This window comes from Astatotilapia calliptera, chromosome 23 (assembly GCF_964374335.1).
Source record: "Astatotilapia calliptera chromosome 23, fAstCal68.1, whole genome shotgun sequence".
NCBI classification, from domain to species: Eukaryota; Metazoa; Chordata; class Actinopteri; order Cichliformes; family Cichlidae; genus Astatotilapia; species Astatotilapia calliptera.
In genome coordinates, this window is record NC_137443.1 from 24,838,109 (window position 1) to 24,857,280 (window position 19,172).

Consider the following 19,172-nt stretch of genomic DNA (forward strand, 5'->3'; position numbering starts at 1 on the left):
AAATGTAGTCCATGGTGGGAGGGACACCTCTTCTCCGCCCGGCTGCAAGAAACCTGTGAGAAAAAAAAGATGACAGTGAAACAAAGGGTGAAAAAGATATCGCGGCCCCTTCATCTCACAGCCTCTTTCCAGGAAAAGTAAATAAATAAATAAAATCCTCCCCCTCTTCTCCGACTCCTTCCTCCTTGGAGGGGGAAGTTGGTAAAGTTCAAGATTATCATAATAATACAAGGTTTTCTATAGCATGGGTCCCTCAACTCAAAATCTGTCCCCGCGAGAAAACGACAAGTCATTAAACAAGGTGTGGGCTCATCAATATGCATCAGATGAACTTTGAAAAACAGTGATTTGTGATTAAATAAGAAGTTGCCTGTAGTCTATAAGGTTAGCAGTGATGTATGTGAGAGCATCGAAGGTCGGGATGCAAATTAAAACCCTCTACAGGATGCACTGTATTCAGGCCGATGACAAGGTGCAGACTGAGTGATAAGCAGCTTTTTGATCAAGACTGTGAGTCTCAAACAAGCTGCTGTGTAATGGCTTCTGAATGATGTTCATACGATAAGCTAATGTTTCAGAAACTGCGGTGCCCTTTTGGAAATTACAGGGATATTAACGTGGGTGTAGCAGAGATAAGGATGCAGGAAATAAAAAAGGATATTACAGGTGTAGATGTTATTAAATGGGGGCATAATTCGGAGATAAACTCTCAGAAATTTCAGCTAATTGAGTTTAAATTTCCTTTAAAGCATCTACCTTCTATTTTTGTTCTTTATTTGATATTTTACACGATAAAGTATATTCTAAATGGCAAACTTAATTAATTTGTTAATGTTAATGTTAATGTAAAAAGTATCTGATTAACTGATATATTAATTAACAATTACAACAATAAATGCCCAGCTCCCCTTAGGAATACCATAGAAACACTTTTGCATACATTATTATTCCTATTCATGATAAAGTAATCTTATACTGATCAATACAGGCAGAAATTTTTTTTTTTCTATTTTGGTCTCATTTGGCTTAACTATTTTAAACTAAATTTGGAGTTGGTAACTTACCTGACAGCTTCACTCTGTCCTGCTGGATTTTAAACGGACCGGAGAAACATCCAGGAGTAAATCACCGCCTCATCCTCTGCAAACAAACAGACGTCTCCGCTCAGAATCTAGCTGAGAAAAAGCAGCTGCTTAAAGAGTCCAGCAGTTTAGTCAGGATCTCCTGTCTGTGTATTTGCAGCAGCAGCAGCAGCGGTGAGTCTCTCTCTCTCTCTCTCTTGCTCTCTCTCTCTGTCTGTGTGTGTGTGTGTGTGTGTGTGTGTGTGTGTGTGTGTGTGTGTGTGTGTGTGTGTGTGTGTGTGTGTGTGTGTGTGTGTGTGTGTGTGTGCGCAGAGATGGAGAGGTGAGGTAGCACCGCTGGAGCCCTGGTTCTTCCTTTGTTTGCTTCCGGGAAATACAGCACTTGGAAGACTCCGGGAAAACGTACACAACACAGAAAGTTTTTTGTGTAGTGTACAGTAGCACTGTATATTACCGCTTTGTAGGCTGACACACTAAAGTTGATAATCATTTCATGATAGATTCTAGCATTTTTTAAATATGGAAGAAAAAAATCTGTCTAATCTTTAAGTAGAAATTTTGAGGGGTCCTGCCCACAGTGATAGAAAAATGTGTTTTCTTGTTTTCTTCCAACTCAAAGGGATTAGAAAATAAATTAATTCAGAATATATACAGTTGTGGTCAAAAGTTTACATACACTTGTAAAGCATATAATATAATGGCTCTACCAATTAGGCGCGTTTGGTAGCCATCCACAAGCTTCTGGCAAGCTTCTGGTTGAATCTTTGACCACTCCTCTTGACAGAATTGTTGCAGTTCAGTTAAATTTGATGGCTTTCTGACATGGACTTGTTTCTTCAGCATTGTCCACATGTTTTCAATGGGGTTTAAGTCAGGACTTTGGGAAGGCCATTCTAAAACCTTTATTCTAGCCTGATTTAGCCATTCCTTTACCACTTTTGATGTGTGTTTGGGGTCATTGTCCTGTTGGAACACCCAACTGCGCCCAAGACCCAACCTGTGTGCTGATGACTTTAGGTTATGTTGAAGAATGTGAAGGTAATCCTCCTTCTTCATTATCCCATTTACTCTCTGTAAAGCACCAGTTCCATTGGCAGCAAAACAGCCCCACAGCATAATACTCCCACCACCATGCTTGATTGTAGGCATGGTGTTCTTGGGGTTAAAGGCCTCACCTTTTCTCCTCCAAACATATTGCTGGGCATTGTGGCCAAAAAGCTCGATTTTTGTTTCGTCTGACCACAGAATTTTCCTCCAGAAGGTCTTATCTTTGTCCATGTGATCAGCAGCAAACTTCAGTCGAGCCTTAAGGTGCCGCTTTTGGAGCAAGGGCTTCCTTCTTGCACGGCAGCCTCTCAGTCCATGGAGATGCAAAACACGTTTAACTGTGGACAATGACACCTGTGTTCCAGCAGCTTCAAATTCTTGGCAGATCTGCTTTTTGGTGATTCTTGGTTGACTCTTCACCCTCCTGACCAATTTTCTCTCAGCAGCAGGTGATAGCTTGCATTTTCTTCCTGATCTTGGCAGTGACGAAACAGTGCCATGCACTTTATACTTACAAACAAATGTTTGCACTGTTGCTCTTGGGACATGCAGCTGCTTTGAAATGGCTCCAAGTGACTTTCCTGACTTGTTCAAGTCAATAATTAGCTTTTTCAGATCCATCCTTTGACTTTCCCATTGTAGCGTTTGTGGGCGTTTGTATCCAATGAGCCCTATTTAACTGGCCTAAGAGAAGTCACCAGCTGTCGTCACTCATAATCGCTCACAAGCAGTTAAGAGGCCATGCTATGAAGCTCAGTTCACTGACAACTTTCTAAGTCACCAAAATTGCTAATTCATGTTGCCGTATGATTATTTTTGACCCAGAAAATGTGATCACCTTTTTCTGTTAACCCATAATAAAGTCATTAAAGAACCAAACTTCATGAATGTTTTTTGTGACAAAGAAGTATTTGTTCCAATCACTCTATCAGAGAAAAATCAGAGTTTTAGAAATAACGGGACGCTCGGTAGAGCCATTATATTATATTCTTTACAAGTGTATGTAAACTTTTGACCACAACTGTATATATATATATATATATATATATATATATATATATACATATATATTAGGGGTGCAACGATACACAAAATTCACGGTTCGGTTCGATACTTTGGTGTTACGGTTCGATATTTTTTCGATACAAAAAAAATGTTCATGCCTTTTTAATTTGTCATTTATTAAAATTATAAATATATATTTTAACTCAAAAGTACAGTTTTTAAATTTAACCCTAACCCTTGTGCGTGTTTTTTATTTTGACAGCGAATGCGCACCTGCGGACCACTTATGTGCAGCCCTGGTTATTTAGCTCATCATATTGCAGCCACAGAAATTCTTTTGTCCATGAAACCATAAAGCTGCACTTTCTTTTTGCCTTATAGTCTGATTTGTCATAACTTCTCCGTTTTGTGGTAAGCTTTTCTTTGGCTGTCACTTCTTCACCCTGACCTGTCTTATTTGGCTCAGCAGAACTAAAATATATATCCTGCTGCTTTTACACAGGCACTCACATAAGCTCAGCGATTCTCTGCGCGATCAACCTCTCACATGTTTAAGCTTGCTGCGGGAGATTTCACTTGTCATGTTTGCATAGTAAGCTAACGATTAATAAGACGATGTCAGAGGAATTGGTGCACAAATTATCATCACTCACAGATCAGTGCTGTCGCTCTCTATACACAGTTCGCATGATTGCAAAGTGAAAGCAAAAAAACAAGCGCAAATTCAAACGCGATTTCAATATGTCACATATTGACAGTGGCTCACCGATGCCAATGACATAATTACCCAGCTACATTTCTGAAAGAATGCAAAAGCATTGACATATATTTTTCCTTCCTACAATAGCCCGACGGGCAGGGAAGAGATAGATTTTGGTAGCCCGACTGAAAAAAATCGCTAGCCCCAGGACGTCGGGCTAGCGATATTGCAAGCCCTGTATCTGATTGAGGAATCACTCATCTTTGGAAAAGAGAGTTTATTACAGAGAAATGTCTCTTTCCAAAATAAAAGCTATACTATCCGCTTCTTCTGGGCTATATTCTCAGCAGCATAAGGAGAATCATGTGCTAACAGCTGTCTAAATGACTCGGCTAAAGTTAGTAGCATGCTTGTTGTTTTTGTCTTTGCACTAGGATGATGTCGGCGTAAATGTGCAGTCATATGTGTTGTGTTCCCACTAGTGCTTTCAGGTTAATCTCGTTGAAATGACCTTAACGCCACAACACGGCAAATCTCCGTTAACGAGCTACCGCCGATCGCCCCGTGCATGGGACTAGACGGCCAACACGTTAACGAGCTAACTGCGCTAACACACTAGTTCCCACCCATGTAATTGAGCATTGCACGGCACATCCAACATACTGTTTTACTTTAGTCCATGACTCGCTTACCTTCAGGGTCATACATCACATGAAAACCAAAATAATTCCAAACGCCAGATCTGAATGAGGGTGGGGGAGGTCCATGTTACAAGGAGAGCTTAACTTCTGTCTTGCTAGCTTGCCCTGCGCTCTTCCTTCTGACTATGCTGTCTGTGTTGAGCGCTCAGTGGATCTGCGCTCGACAGTGCAGCCTAGGCGGAGCAGTCGAACGCAGATTCACTGAGCGCTCAACACAGACAGCATCGTCAGAAGGAAAGTTGATAAAATAAATTACAAATGTTGTATTGTTCGATACATATGCGTACCGAACCGAAAGCACTGTATCGAACGGTTCAATATCGATACGAATATCGTTGCACCCCTAATATATATATATATATATATATATTATATATTGCTAGGGCAATGCTTCATGGGCCACATGCCGAGCCCCCAACCGCGAGCAGTTATGCCTACCACGACTAGCCGCCAGACATAGTGGCTGGAGCGAAGAGGAGACTGCTACACACCTAGCGCTAGCATTAGAGGGAGATGCACTGCAGATACTCCTTGACCTAGCCCCGGCAGAGCAGCATGAGCTCCAGGCCCTCACCGCGGCACTCGAGAGGCGATTCGGGCAGCGGCACTCCACTGATCAGAGCAGAGAGCAGCTAGCCAACCGGAGCCGTCGACCAGGCGAGAGCCTGGGCACCTTTGCAGCAGACGTGTTGCTGTATGCTCGTCATGGCTACCCGGAGTTTCCAGCAGCAGCCCGTGAGGAGCTAAGCCTGTATGCTTTTCTGCGAGGACTTTTCCCAGAGCGACTACGCCAACATGTCCGCCTGGCCATGCCTCAGACCCTCCGTGAGGTGCTCCTTGAGGTTGAAAGGGCCGAGCCGGTGCTCACCTCGCGACCTAACCAGGAGGTGCCCCCCCCCAAATTACCCCCAAATCAGAGCCGCAGACTGCGACGGGGAGGGGGAGGTCGCCGAGATGTCCCAGCTGCAACCCTCGGTGCCCCGGAGGCATCCTCGTCGACCGCTGCTACCGGTGCGATGAGCCTGGCCACGTGGCGCGTGACTGCCCAGCACCAGCCCCGAAGACCGGAACTACGCAGCCTCAGGGAAATGAGGAGGGAGCAGTGTAGCGAGGGGACCACCGCTCCAGCTTCCTGCCCCCCTCCAAGGACGATGCACAGTGGTGGGCCAAGTTGGGCACCTCAAGGGACTCTACCTGAGCTGCTGTGTTGAGGACCTGCCATGCCAGGCCCTGGTGGACATGGGGTCTACCATTTCCCTGATACGACCTGGCGTGCTCCCTGAAACATCCGGGCCACTGGTGAAGCGTTGGTTGCCCACAGACACCCAGCTGATGACAGTGACGGGGGAGAAAACCGTTATGCGGGGGAAGAAACCGTTGCGGATCCTAGTGAAGGATCTAGAGCTGGTGCACGACTTCTGGCTCGCCGACATTCAAGACCAGTGCATCATTGGCCTGGATCTGCTGAGCCACTGGGGGGCCTGCGTCGACACCGCAAAGCTGGCTATCACTCTTGGCGCAGAGACTTTTGCCCTCCAGCAGGGCCAAAAGCAGGGAGCGGGGACCAGACGAGACAGGCGTCAGGCAGCTGCCGCTCAGCAGATTTCGGATGCAGGTGGCTCCGGGTCATCTCCACTTGCCTCAGCCTCAGCCTCAACCTCCCTCGACTGAGACCATCGAGGCTGTTGATGACCTTTGGCAGTGCAGCAGCGTAGGCCTCAACGTCGACCAGCGCCAGCGGTTGAGGTGCCTCCTGGACGAGAATGTGGACATCTTTGCCGCCAGTGACAAAGACTGTAGGCAGACGAGTCTGGTCCAGCACACCATCGACACCGGCTCTGCTCAGCCCATCCGTCTGCGCCCACACCGGCTGCCCCTCTCAAAACGGCAGGTAGCGGAAGAGTAGATCCGTGTGATGGCTGCGGCTGGGGTGATCGAGCCGTCCAATAGCCCATGGGTGTCACCCGTGGTTCTGGTGGGGAAGAAGGATGGCAGCCCGAGGTTCTGCGTGGACTTTTGCCGTCTCAATGCAGTCACCAAGAAGGACTCATACCCGCTGCCGCGGATCGACGAGGCCCTAGATTACGTTACCGGCTCCAATTGGTTCAGCTCCCTCGACCTACGCAGCGGTTACTGGTAGGTGGAGCTAGCCCCCGATGCAAGGCCTAAGACTGCATTCACCATTGGACAGGGGCTGTGGCAGTTCAGGGTCATGCCATTTTGGCTCTGCAATGCGCCAGCGACGTTTGAGAGGCTGATGGAGAGGGTGCTCGTGGATATCCCTCGTAGCCGCTGCGTTGTGTACCTGGATGACCTGTTGGTGCACGGTGGCGACTTCGACAGGGCACTGTCTCACCTGAGCGAGGTCTTGAGTGCCATCCGACGAGCTGGGCTGCGGCTCAACCCCGCGACATGCCGGCTGTTGGCGAGAGAGACCACGTTCTTGGGCCATGTGATCAGCGCTCGAGGTGTCGCCACTGACCCCGCAAAAGTGGCTGCGGTCCGGGACTGGCCGACTCCCTCAAATGTCCAAGAACTGCGGAGCTTCCTGGGCCTAGCCTCCTACTATCGTCGGTTCATCAAGGGGTTGGCGACGATGGCCAGCCCCCTCCACCGCCTGACTGATAAGGGACAGCTGTTTGGCTGGGGGGAGGCCTGTGCTGCGGCTTTTGCACAGCTGAAGGAGGCCCTCACCAGAGCCCCAGTCCTGGCCTACCCCGACGCCCGGCAACCTTTCATTGTGGACACTGATGCTAGCAATGTAGGAGTCGGGGCGGTCCTTTCCCAGCAGGACGAGGCTGGAGAACAGGTGGTGGCATACTTCAGTCGTGCCTTGGGGCGAGCCGAGAGGAACTACTGCGTGACCCGGCGGGAGCTGCTCGCCGTAGTGCTAGCGGTGCGGCACTTCCAGCCATATCTGCACGGCTGCTGGTTCCTCCTGCGCACTGACCATGCATCTCTGACTTGGCTCCTGAACTTCAAACACCCAGAAGGGCAGGTGGCCCGCTGGCTGGAGGTCCTTCAGGGCTATGACTTCGAGATCCAGCATTGGGCAGGTCGACAGCATGGCAACGCTGATGCCCTCTCCAGATAGCCCTGCATAGCCGCCGAGTGCCGCTACTGCCTGCGACAGGAGGAGCGGGCCCAGGAGGTGCTGGGGGTGGCTACTGCTCAGGCCACAACCGGCGGAGGGGGGTGGCTCCCATTGACAACGCAGCAGCTGAAGCGGGAGCAGGAGGCCGACACGACGTTGGTTTAGGTGGGGGCCTGGCTAGAGGCGGCGCAACGCCCCGCCTGGACGGGGGTGTCGGGACAGGAGCCCGAGGTGAAGGCCTACTACTCCCAGCACAACAATCTGGAGACCCACGACGGCCTCCTGTACCGGAGATGGCGGGCCCCCGGTCAGTGCAGAGATCTCCTGCAGCTGTTGGTGCCTTGGTCGCTGCGGTCGCAAATGCTTGAGCTGGTCCACGGCTCGGTGGGGGCAGGACACTATGGGAACGCCAAAACTCTCCGCCGCCTCAGGGGACGGTTCTACTGGCCTGGCTGCCGACGGGATGTGGAAATTCATGTGCACTGCTGTGACACCTGCACGGCACAGAAGGGCCCAACTCAACGCTCCACTGCCCCCCTTCAGCAGTACCTGGTGGGGGCCCCAATGGAAAGAGTGGGAGTGGACGTCCTAGGGCCTTTCCCCGTCAAAGAGTCAGGGAACCGGTATGTGTTGGTGGCTATGGACTGTCGCAATGACGACGGCCGAGAAGCTGGTGGAGGAGATTTTCACCCGTTTTGGGGTCCCGTCTGAGCTCCACAGTGACCAGGGGCGTAACTTCGAATCGAAGGTCTTCGGGGAGATCTGCCGGCGACTGGGGGTGGAGAAGACGAGAACCACACCGCTCCACCCACAAAGCAATGGCTTGGTTGAGCGCTTCAACCGCAATTTGCAGGATTTTGTGTGGGGTAATGGGGTCGTCGGGGACGACTGACCCCTTAGGTGGGGGCTATGTAGCGGGTCAGGGCTGTTCGGGGTTCTGTTTGTACAGTTATGTTTTGTCTATGTTGCCATTGTGACGGGTGACGCCCTCTCACTGCGACGGTGTGTCCTTCCGGTGTCAGAGGACACCCTGTGTGTTGTTGTTGCTGCGCTGAGCAGTTAGCTAGCGGCAGTGTTCTTCTGCAAATGTTAATAAACAGCTGTGCTCCCTGGCTAGCTCATGGGAAGCAAGACCAAACGATACCTCCGTCTCCTCCTTGTCTGAGCTCGCCACAATATATATATATATATATATATATATATATATATATATATATGTATATATATATCCCAAAATTGCTCAAATGTAGTTACTCATCTAAACAAGGAACAGAGGATGGAAAACTATTGTAGTAGCTGCCCACTTTATTAGGGAAATTTGCTCATGTGTAGTTTATGATGTAAAGCTGTAAGTTTGTAAGTTAACACTCAATGATCACTTTAGTACATACAGCTATTTGTGTTTAGCTGAAGGGTTAGCTCAGATTATTAAATACAGGGTTCAATCCACACGCTGGTCAAAAAGTTGCAGTGAAAGACTTGTTTGCTCTTCTCTTTTCTTTGGTTAAATATTTGCAATTAGTGAATCACACTCACTGGCCACTTTATTAGGTACACCACGGCCCATGAAGCTAGCCAGTTAGCTCTGATGGCTAGAGCCTGATGCCAGAGCCAACACTGAGGGGGTTCATGGGTTCAAGCTCAGGAACAGCCAACAATGTCAGCATGTCTTCTTGTAAATTATACTCTCTGACCACTTCATTAGGTACACTGGGGGCATGAAGCTAGCTGGTTAGCTCAGATGGTTAGATCGTGGTGCTTCAATGTCTGCAGTTTGTAAGTTACAGGCACTGGCCACTTTATTAGGTATACCTGCTGATTTATAGCTAACTGGTTAGCTTAAATGGTTAGAGCGTATTGCTAATAAAAAACAATACACACACTGGCCATAAGTTTATATAGAATGACGTTTAGGCACTCGCAATCACAATGAAACAACTCCGTGCATTTAGAAGTTGTCAAGACAACCTGCATGAATCACTCAATCTCAGCAGGAGCAGAACCAGTGCTGTCAGCTTAGAACAGGAAACTCAGATCACCAGCTCACCAAAAATGAAGAATGGAACATTGGAAAACATGAATGCATGCATCCGTGTTGTAAATTCTGAATTCATTTTGGGGGGTTTTATGCAGAGAAAGCTTCTGACAAACTGCATATCTACAAACGTTCTGCTTATCATATGTGGCATTCACTCCACTAAATGATTGGCTGAGCTCCTAAAAATGAGTTTTTGCAACTCCCCTATTGTGTAAATCAGTCCACGTGCATTATCTCTTTATTTCCCGGCACCTACTGATGTATCAAATTCAAATTTCAAGCTTGCTTGCACTTTTGAATGACAGCTAAACCTTTTCTTTGGGACATCTTCTCTCCCTCTCTGATGTATATTTTAACCCCATTCTGTATTTGTTTGATTATTAAAAAGAAACAACACTGCAATGAGCACTTTTGCAGCCCCAAAAGGCACGACAAACTAAATTAATGAGTGTTTTGTACTCTGCCATTGAAGTTGCCCACTTATTAGCCCACTTAGAGTATACTGAGCATCCATTTTAATGAAAAGGAACAATAAACTTTTTATTCTCTTCATGAACATCCCATTTAAAAAAGTCTGGAGGTCCCTGCGCCTTGTTTTGTTAACCTACTGCCACCCTATTGTCCCCGTGCTCTGTGTGTGACTGATTGCTTGCCCTGCATGCCGCTCTCTGTCATTCTTCATAAACATTGATTACAATTGTCCTGCCCCGATGGAGGACTTCAATGCTGTCACACTGGCTGTGACAAAAGACCTTTTTGAAGGTATGGTGGACATGCAAAGACTGCCTGAATGCAGGCAGCGCTTTGCAAAGCATCTGTATGATTAAATGGCAGCCATGTGCAGAGTTCAGCCCCGTCAATTTTGCTGAAAGGCAGAATCATTGATTGTATTGACCAGTGAAGCATTTCAGTGTGCATGAGTTTGCTTTTACTGTGGCTGCATCCACAGCCCGTCCTAGGCACGCTGATAAATGCTGTAACAGCTCAATGGCGGCTTTTTGTTTATTTTTTTTCTTTGCCTCTTAGGTGATAGATTTACTTCACATCTGCCGCCATTTAAGCTTAGTGAAACTTGCCAAGGCATTTGTTTAACATCCTTACTCATCTTGTCAGGCTCCTGGCAAAATTCCTGCATGGTATCCTGTCTTAAATAAATTCAGTCCTCCTCAGGATCACAATGATATGGAGCCAGGCCAGTTAAAGTGTCGGATAAGTATTAGAGACAGAGTACTTCTGTCATGTTTCACATTTGCTGTATCAGTGCTGAATTGCAAAAGATGACGTTACTTCCTGTGAACAAAGATACTGTTTTTGACACCTCTTGCCTGGCTTGTTATAGATGACATTGTAAAGTCACTCTCTGAAAGCAGCACCGCACTGCCCTACAGTATATATTGACCTCTCCAAAGCCACACTCGGTACATTTGATAATGATTTCAGGCTGCAGAGGGTACATTGGATTTTGCTCAGTCTGCTTCCAGTTGCTTTCAGTCACAGCATGTTTTAGCTCTGTGACCCTGTGACAGAGGACCAGGACAGGCGAGATCCTGGCTCACAAAAAATTTGGAGCATTTTTGAGATCTGTATGTCATTGCTGTCCTCATTGCTTTGATAAAAAGTCGTTTGCATTAGAGAGAAGGTTGTCTATAAGCAGCTTACAGCATTGCTAAGTGAGAGCATGGACAGGCTCCAACATTCATACCCTGAGCCAACACTGGGGCAGAGAACTTTAGGACGAGGCCAGTCGGACAAACCTTTATTGAATCTTTATTAAGGGTAAATTAAGTGAGAAGAGCACAGAGAGACAGACTGATGAAAGCAGGATTAAAGTCCAGCTCTCAGAGGGTTTGGGGCTACTTTTGAGAAAAGAAACAAACTCATCTCAAGGTTTGCATTTATCATACTAAAGAAATGAGACATCTCTCTGAATTCGTCCATCTATCTGTTCTTTTCTTGCTGAAAAACATTTTATCTGATCCATTTCAAACTTGGCAAGTGTAAAGCTGGGGACACGAGAAAGTAAAGTGCTGAGTTTGAGGTCATTTGGCTGAGTGGTCCTCATATTTTCAATAAAAGTTTTCCATTAAAGTGACCGCTGACTGCTCCACTCTGTGTTTAGGGGGAAGCACAGACATACAGGCATGCTTATTTGGCTGTCTTTGTGATTCATTGACATTATTGCACTTTCAAGCCTCTTAAAACATTTGGATTTATTTTTAATTTTCCGTAATCCACACAGGATCTATATATATATATATATATATATATATATATATATATATATATATATATATATATATATATATATATATATATATATACACATATAGATCCTTGTCTTCTCTTTTTTTCAATAATTTTCAATCAGGTTGAAGTCCGGGGTTTGTGAAGTCCATTTCAGACGTTTTGTTGGCCCGCTTTGTCTGTTCCAAAATCAGTTTTGATGTGTTTGGGATCATTGTCCTGTTAGAACACCCAAGTGTGTCCAAGTTTCAACCATCTAGCTGTTTGATTGATTTGAGGTGAAGTTGAAGAATTTGGAGGTAGTCCTCCTTCTTCATTAGTCTATCTGCTTTGTCCTGTGTACCATATCCCTGGCAGCAAAACAGCCCGAGCATGATGCTACCAACACCATGCACAACAGCTGATACAGTGTTCTTAGGTTTGAAAGTCTCACCTTTACTCATACTTCTTGTCATTGTGACTCAAGACCTCAATCTGACCATAAAAATTTCTCCAGAAGACATTTGGCTTGTTCTTGTGACTTCCCACTTGGTCGACACCCTCTCTGGATAGTGATGCTGGTGTTCCACAAGTTTCAAGGAGACTTGAGCCTTGGTGGTTCCTGGGTTGTTCCTGAATCTCCTAAACAGTTTCCTCTCATCTGAGGGTGACAGCTCTTCCTCTAGACCTTGGACAAATGGCGATACTTCCAAATAAATTGTAATTAAGTATAATTGTTTGAAGTGATGATCTTGGAATCTGCAGCAGTTTAGGAATGACTCCAAGAGACCTTCCCGACTTCTGTAACTCTAATAATTCTCCTTAATAGATCTTCACCTTCCCGTTGTTCTGAGTATTGGTCAATCCAATGAGCGCTGTCAAATAAATCCTTTTTATGCTGCAAATACAAACTACCAGTTAGCTAATAAAGATTGCTAACAAGAAATTAACAGGCCATGTCAAGTTAAAAGTAAATGTAGAACCTTCAGAACCACCTTTTAATAGCTCTAGGTGAATATATGCTTTTGACCCTTTGTAGATTAGAGAAAACCAAAGATAATGTATGCAAACCCAATTCTTGTTTTTTAAAGTCATTAAAGATGTATGATGCACAATCATTCCATGCTGGAAAAGAACAATTTAAAGAAATCATTAAAAGTCCAAAAATACCATCACATTCATGCCCAAGATGAGTGCATGTAAACTTCTGATTAGAACTGCAAAGTTAACTATCAAAACTAAAAGCAGAACTCATATCCTGATCAAAAGGGTTGGCCTTTCAAGGTTAAAGGCCAACCCTTAACCTTGAAACAAAACAATTTGAAGGGTTTGAAACGTGTGGAAAAAATGAAATCCAGCCGCAAAGTTATAACTTTTAAAACATGACTCGACTGTGGTGGTCTGAGACTCAGATCTGTTCAAAGATAGCTGGACATTTAATTTCGTTTATCTTTTTCTCTCCGGTTTATTGAGATAAATGAGATAAACTCACTTGTTTTTTCTGGATGACCGGTTCTGGAGAAAATTGCAGCCTGCAATCTTCCTGGTCTGCACAACCACGACTTGAACAGGAACAATCTCACACATGCACACATTCACTGAGTTCATCTGCTGTTAAACTGTTTGTACACTGCATGTGGCACACTCAGAAGAAACCTGTGAACTGTGAAGGACATTTAGTGTGCTGGTGTTACATGTAATTTTGTACACTTAATTAGATTCTGTGATTAGACTCGAGAAACATGATCAAGTCCAAATAACTGGGTCCAGCTCTCACCTGTGCATTAAATCTGGTCATCTATATAATATATGAAATGAATATATAGAAGGGAAGTGCAGCATGCAGCGTACTTCTGCATGTTTAGAGCAAAGAGACAAAAAAAGGGAGCTATTCAAAACGAATGCATGGCCGTGTGGCACTGGTATTTTGCGACCATGTTATAAAGCTAAACCTGGTGGATATACTGTCCTCTATACCATTTTCAGGTAAAACATCTAGGAAACCTCTGTGTTTCTAAGTTGAGGAGGACTGAAAATAAAATAAAAAAGATGAGGAACAATTACCATATTTTAAAAAGTGTCACCTTCCAACTGCTTTGTAGGCAACTTCTTCACTTCTTTTTGTTTCACTTTGGTTTCATCGCTTCGGCGCTGACATATATAAATCACTATCCTTTCTCTCAGAAGTGCTTAGGTCTCCCTGAAGACTTTCCTGATGGTACAGTGTGATTGTCGTGTGTCAGGAGGTCCTAAGTCAGGCACACTGTCAGCAGCACAATAAAATCTGCAACACACTGCAAAGCTCTCCACTGGATCCCTGCCTGTGATTATAGCCTGCCCACTTCTAAATTTCTCAGGCAGCTTCTTGGCGATCACCCAAAAAATCTCAATTGGGCCTTAGTCCAGCCGAGAGCCCAGGAGCTATTATATTTTTCTCTAAAGCTGTGGCATCAAAAGCATTAAACTTATATTTTCCAGCATTGTCCTGTGCTTAGTTTTAAGCCTTTAGTGTTCCCACTCTCCCATGCAACATAAAATAGGACCAATTTTCTGTCATTTCAGATCTCTTCAGCCTTAAATCTTGGAACAACGTTTTATAGAAGAGTCATACAAGAAATTAAAACTGACATCCTGATTTTATGTGCTTCCTGCATACAAGCTTCCTACATAATTTAGTTTCAGTGGAGATCGCTGTATGATTTACTCCAATGGGGTGAAAAACTCAGTTGTTTGGGAGCTGCCTGTGAACTGTCTGCAGGTTTGGATGTTCAGCTTGCACTCTGAAAAAGCAATTTGCAGGTTCAAAGACAGCTAGCTCATATCAAGATGTTACATTGAAGGGAGTCTTTCACTGCAGTGAGGAAGGAATCTTTGGATCTCAATCTGCTGCTGTCTAGAACAAATGCTGTCCATACATATGATATATTAATGAAAGAGGAGAAGCTGTACATTAAAAGAGGTACTGTACTAATCAGATGCAGGTATGCCAATACCCTTAGAAAAAAAGGAAATGAATTGACTGTCAGTAAACTATGAGAACAAATGTGAAGTACACGACTTTAGTTGAAGCCACGTAGAAATTCAGATGTATGTTTAGCCAGATCCATCACTTTTTAGTGCACTGGGTACCCCTTTAGCAGTGAAGCTGCAGATGAGAGAAGATTTCCATCTAACATGTAATTGTTGGTGTTAAAGAGTATTTTAGGAGTGTTCTGGACATTACTCTGTGTGTCTGCTGATTAAATTTAAAGGCGTACACAGCAAAGATTCCTGACAAAGGAGTGGTATCGGACCCGTTTTCTTACTAGGGGTGGAGGGAAACACTTTGCAGAGGAAAACAAAGGCTTCATAGGAGATGCATGAGCCTCATTTCAACATTTCAGAAAGAGATATGTCTGCTGCAGCATGAAATGTGAAATTACAGAAAGCACTGATGTAGAAATCATCCAGTTCCCAGGGAAAAAAGCGATGGCTTTAAAAGCCTTGATGTGTCCTGTCTTCAGAGATGTTCTTCTGCATACCTGGGTTGTAACAAGTGTTTATTTACCACCTTACCAGCTTGAAGCAGTCTGGCCAGTCTGCTCTGACCTCTGACATCAACATGGTATTTTCACACAGAGAACTGCTGCTCACTGCTCACTTTTTTCAGATCATTCTCTGTAAACTCTAGAGATGGTAGTGTGCGAAAATCCCAGAAGATCAGCAGTTAGTTCATCTTGACTGTGTCTACGTGACTAAATGCACTGAGTTACTGCTATGTGATTGGCTGATTACACATTTGCCTTTTTTAAGCAGATGAACACCTATTAAGTGGCCAGTGAGTCTATATTAGCATTTTGTGGAGCAGATAACCAGAAAACATTGTTAAAATTTGCATAAAATTTTAATGGGAATCTGGTTAATGTTATGAAGTGTGTAACTAAGGTACTGGACTTGCACCAGATCTTCCACATTAACTTTATACCTCATCATACTTCTTTGTTTTTGCCTATACATGAACTCTTAAAGACATTTGATGACCTCCCCTGTACCTTCAATAATCTCTAATAATTAATTATGGTTTTGACACCTAGGTCTATGTCAATAAAGTCATATTTCAGCAACCATGAGAACAGTTTACTGATTTTTCCAAGGGTAGCTACATAGGCTGAAACCACTGTCCCAACTTGTAATGCACATCCAGTCATTTTGTTCTATTAGCAGGACTGAAATATGATAAAAACTTAGTTTAGGAAAGAGCTTCAATGGTTACTGCAAGTAAGCTTTCAATGGGCAAAGAGTGAAAACCTGAACTCACTGTAGAAGCTTTACTGGCATTAAACTTTAAACACAGGTTCATTTGTTTTGTTTGTTGTTGTTGTTTTGGAGAGAGCTCATTGCGGTCCAGCCAAGCATACATTAAACTTCATACATCCACACAGGTTTTTAATACACCCCTCGTTGATCGTAATTTATCCCAAGAGATCTCTCATCCCGTTGAGTTATGATTTTATCTTACCGTCTTTGTAGGTGGAACAAAAGGAGACTGTGATTAAGATAATATTTTAATTCATTCTTTAATTAGGATGAATTAAAATCAAATTATAGTCAATGGTCATTAAGAAATTACAGTTATCCCTCATTTGGCTGCAGAACTGTAAGAAGACCTCACAGGGTCCCTCTAACCTTACTTTAGAACCATTTCTCTAAACAATAAGCATGCTGCAGCTTTGGTAATAATTAGGTGACTTTCTTTAATCTGATTTATGCAAAACCTAACCTTCAAAAAAGGACAGATGAGCTTCCCATTAAGATCTCATCATCTAATTATCGTAATTTCATTGTGGCACAATAATTAACTTCATTCAAGAACTTTCAAAATGTCTCTATGGGATTTTTATCAGCTGTTGTAGAAAAAAATAATTGAGAAAGACGTCAAAAGGCAAGTCACAGAAAGAAAAAAATGAAACTTTATTTGTTTGTATACTTACCAACACTGTAAAATTAAAACCTATGTAATTACTCACAACTAATATAGATCTGCACATAGCAAATAAATCAATTGAAAATAGTTACAAAGTTCTATCATTTTGTTCCCCCCCAAACTGCAATACACACAAAGAAAAGCTGAAAAACGAACAAACCCCCCAAAAAATATGTCTAGCCATTCTTTTTTCCCCGCTGTTGCCACCAAACGAAAAGTGGATAAAACTCAAAAAAACATTTTTTTAAACAAGCTACACCACTCTTCTGTATCTATACTAATAATAAACTGAATAAATAATTGCACATTGCACCCTATTATTGCATTAGTTGCAGTTTGTTTCAAAGTCGCAGTATACTCAGGCATATACACAAATGTAAATACAGTTTTCAAACACTGAGTAACACATGAAAATTGATGTTATTGAAGTCACACTGCCATCACTTACAAGTCAATATTCCTGCTTATTAATCAAATTCATAAAACACAACAAGATTAAATTTGTAAAATGCACACTCCGGCTGTCTAGTCATTGATTATTCACGTTTTAAGCAAACATTTCAGCATGCACTGATAACTGTTTTATAAGAGCCACAATACCCTTGAGGATATTTTTTCACCATTACAGTGTTGTGGGCAATTTTAGAAAGAATATCCTCTTAACAGGTATTAGCTAACAGTTCTAAAAAAAAAACCCCAAAAAAACCAAGTTTGCCAAAAAACAAAATTTCTTGTAATTTGACAAACATTCCCATTAGAATACAAGCTATGACAAGTGAAAACAAAAAGAAACACGAATCCCAAATGTCATTTCTATCACTACTACTTGAGTTCACATCAAAATGTAAGAATTATTGCAGAATTATCACTGACTATGCCTCCTTCAGTATATTGATACAGCATTTGGTCCATTTATGTCATCAACACACCTAAAAGTCTTAGGAATAGACACTTCTGGTAAATATGCTTATTTGTGTACTTATAGCTAGGCTAAGTTAGCAGTAAGCTTACTTAACCTAGCATGAAAAACAGAGACAACTAGATTGTCTATGGTTTCTTGTGGGATGAACTACAGGAACCACTGGTACATAAAAAAAAGAAAAGGGGATCTGAAACTTTAGCTTGGAGCCAGTTAGCTTAGCTTAGCAAAAAGATTTGACCATTTCTAATAGTATAAATAAGGTGCTGCATACAATTTAAAAGTCTTTATGTGCTTATAAGCTTCATAGACTTGTGCTAGTCAGTGTTTAGCATGCAAACATCAATTGTTCAATGTAAAAAGGCAGAAATAAGCATATTTCCCTAAAAGCTTTCCCCCAAACTGTTAAACTTCTCCTTTAAGCTCAGTGTAGGCTACTGGCAATAAAACAAACGTTCTGTGAATGCAGAAAGTTTCTGTGTTGGATGGCAGATAATGTGAGTCGACAATAACATTCAACAGCTGTTTGTTAGCGTCAACGCTGAAAAGAGCTTAGCTGAAACTCAGAAGTAAAGATGACCCAAAGCTGTCTATTATCTTTAGCGCATCTTCAGCAGAAGATGGTGGGAGAAGTTGAATTACTGAATCATACCAAATATCACCCACACCTCCCTCTCATATTAAGTACAATACAACAAAACTAACTTAGCTTAATGTTCATGATCAATGAATGAAAATTCATAAGTGCATCAACACACCATAAATAAATACATGCTGGCTTTACTAGAAAACAGCAAAGCAGGAATTGTCATCCAACCTGTCCTCTTTTTACTTTTAAAATAAAAACAATTATGTTGCTGACACAGTCGCGACAATAAAATGACATTCAAACCTAAAGCGTTAAAATCAACCGCATGACAATGAAAAGAACATGACGAGATGAACAATCGTGAAAAAGAGACTGAGTGGTCACGTCCGCCCAGGCCCCACGGGTTCCCCCCAATGAACCCCTGAACATTCCTTGGCCCAAAAAATACCATCTGGCTTCGTCCAAACGTCTAGGCCTCTGTGCCATTAAAATTCGGCTTCTTTCCCTCCAATTTCTTAGTTTTAATTTTTTAGAAACCTCTCTCAGCCTAGCAAGTTTTTTCCAAAACAAGGGAAAGAAGCCGAAAGGTTTGGACGCAACGCTTGGCTTTTAAGTCCAACTAATCCTCCCTACATCAGAGGCAGTCCAGAGTAAAGTGTTGAGTGGTCTATTGCATGAGCGCCGCGTAGTCGACTAATGTGCTAAGTCACAAGAGTCCTCATACAAAAACAAATACAGTAGAATAATAAGTTAGTAAACAATCATTTTAAATTTCAGTCAGTGTTTTAGCCACTGGTTATTCACTAATTCC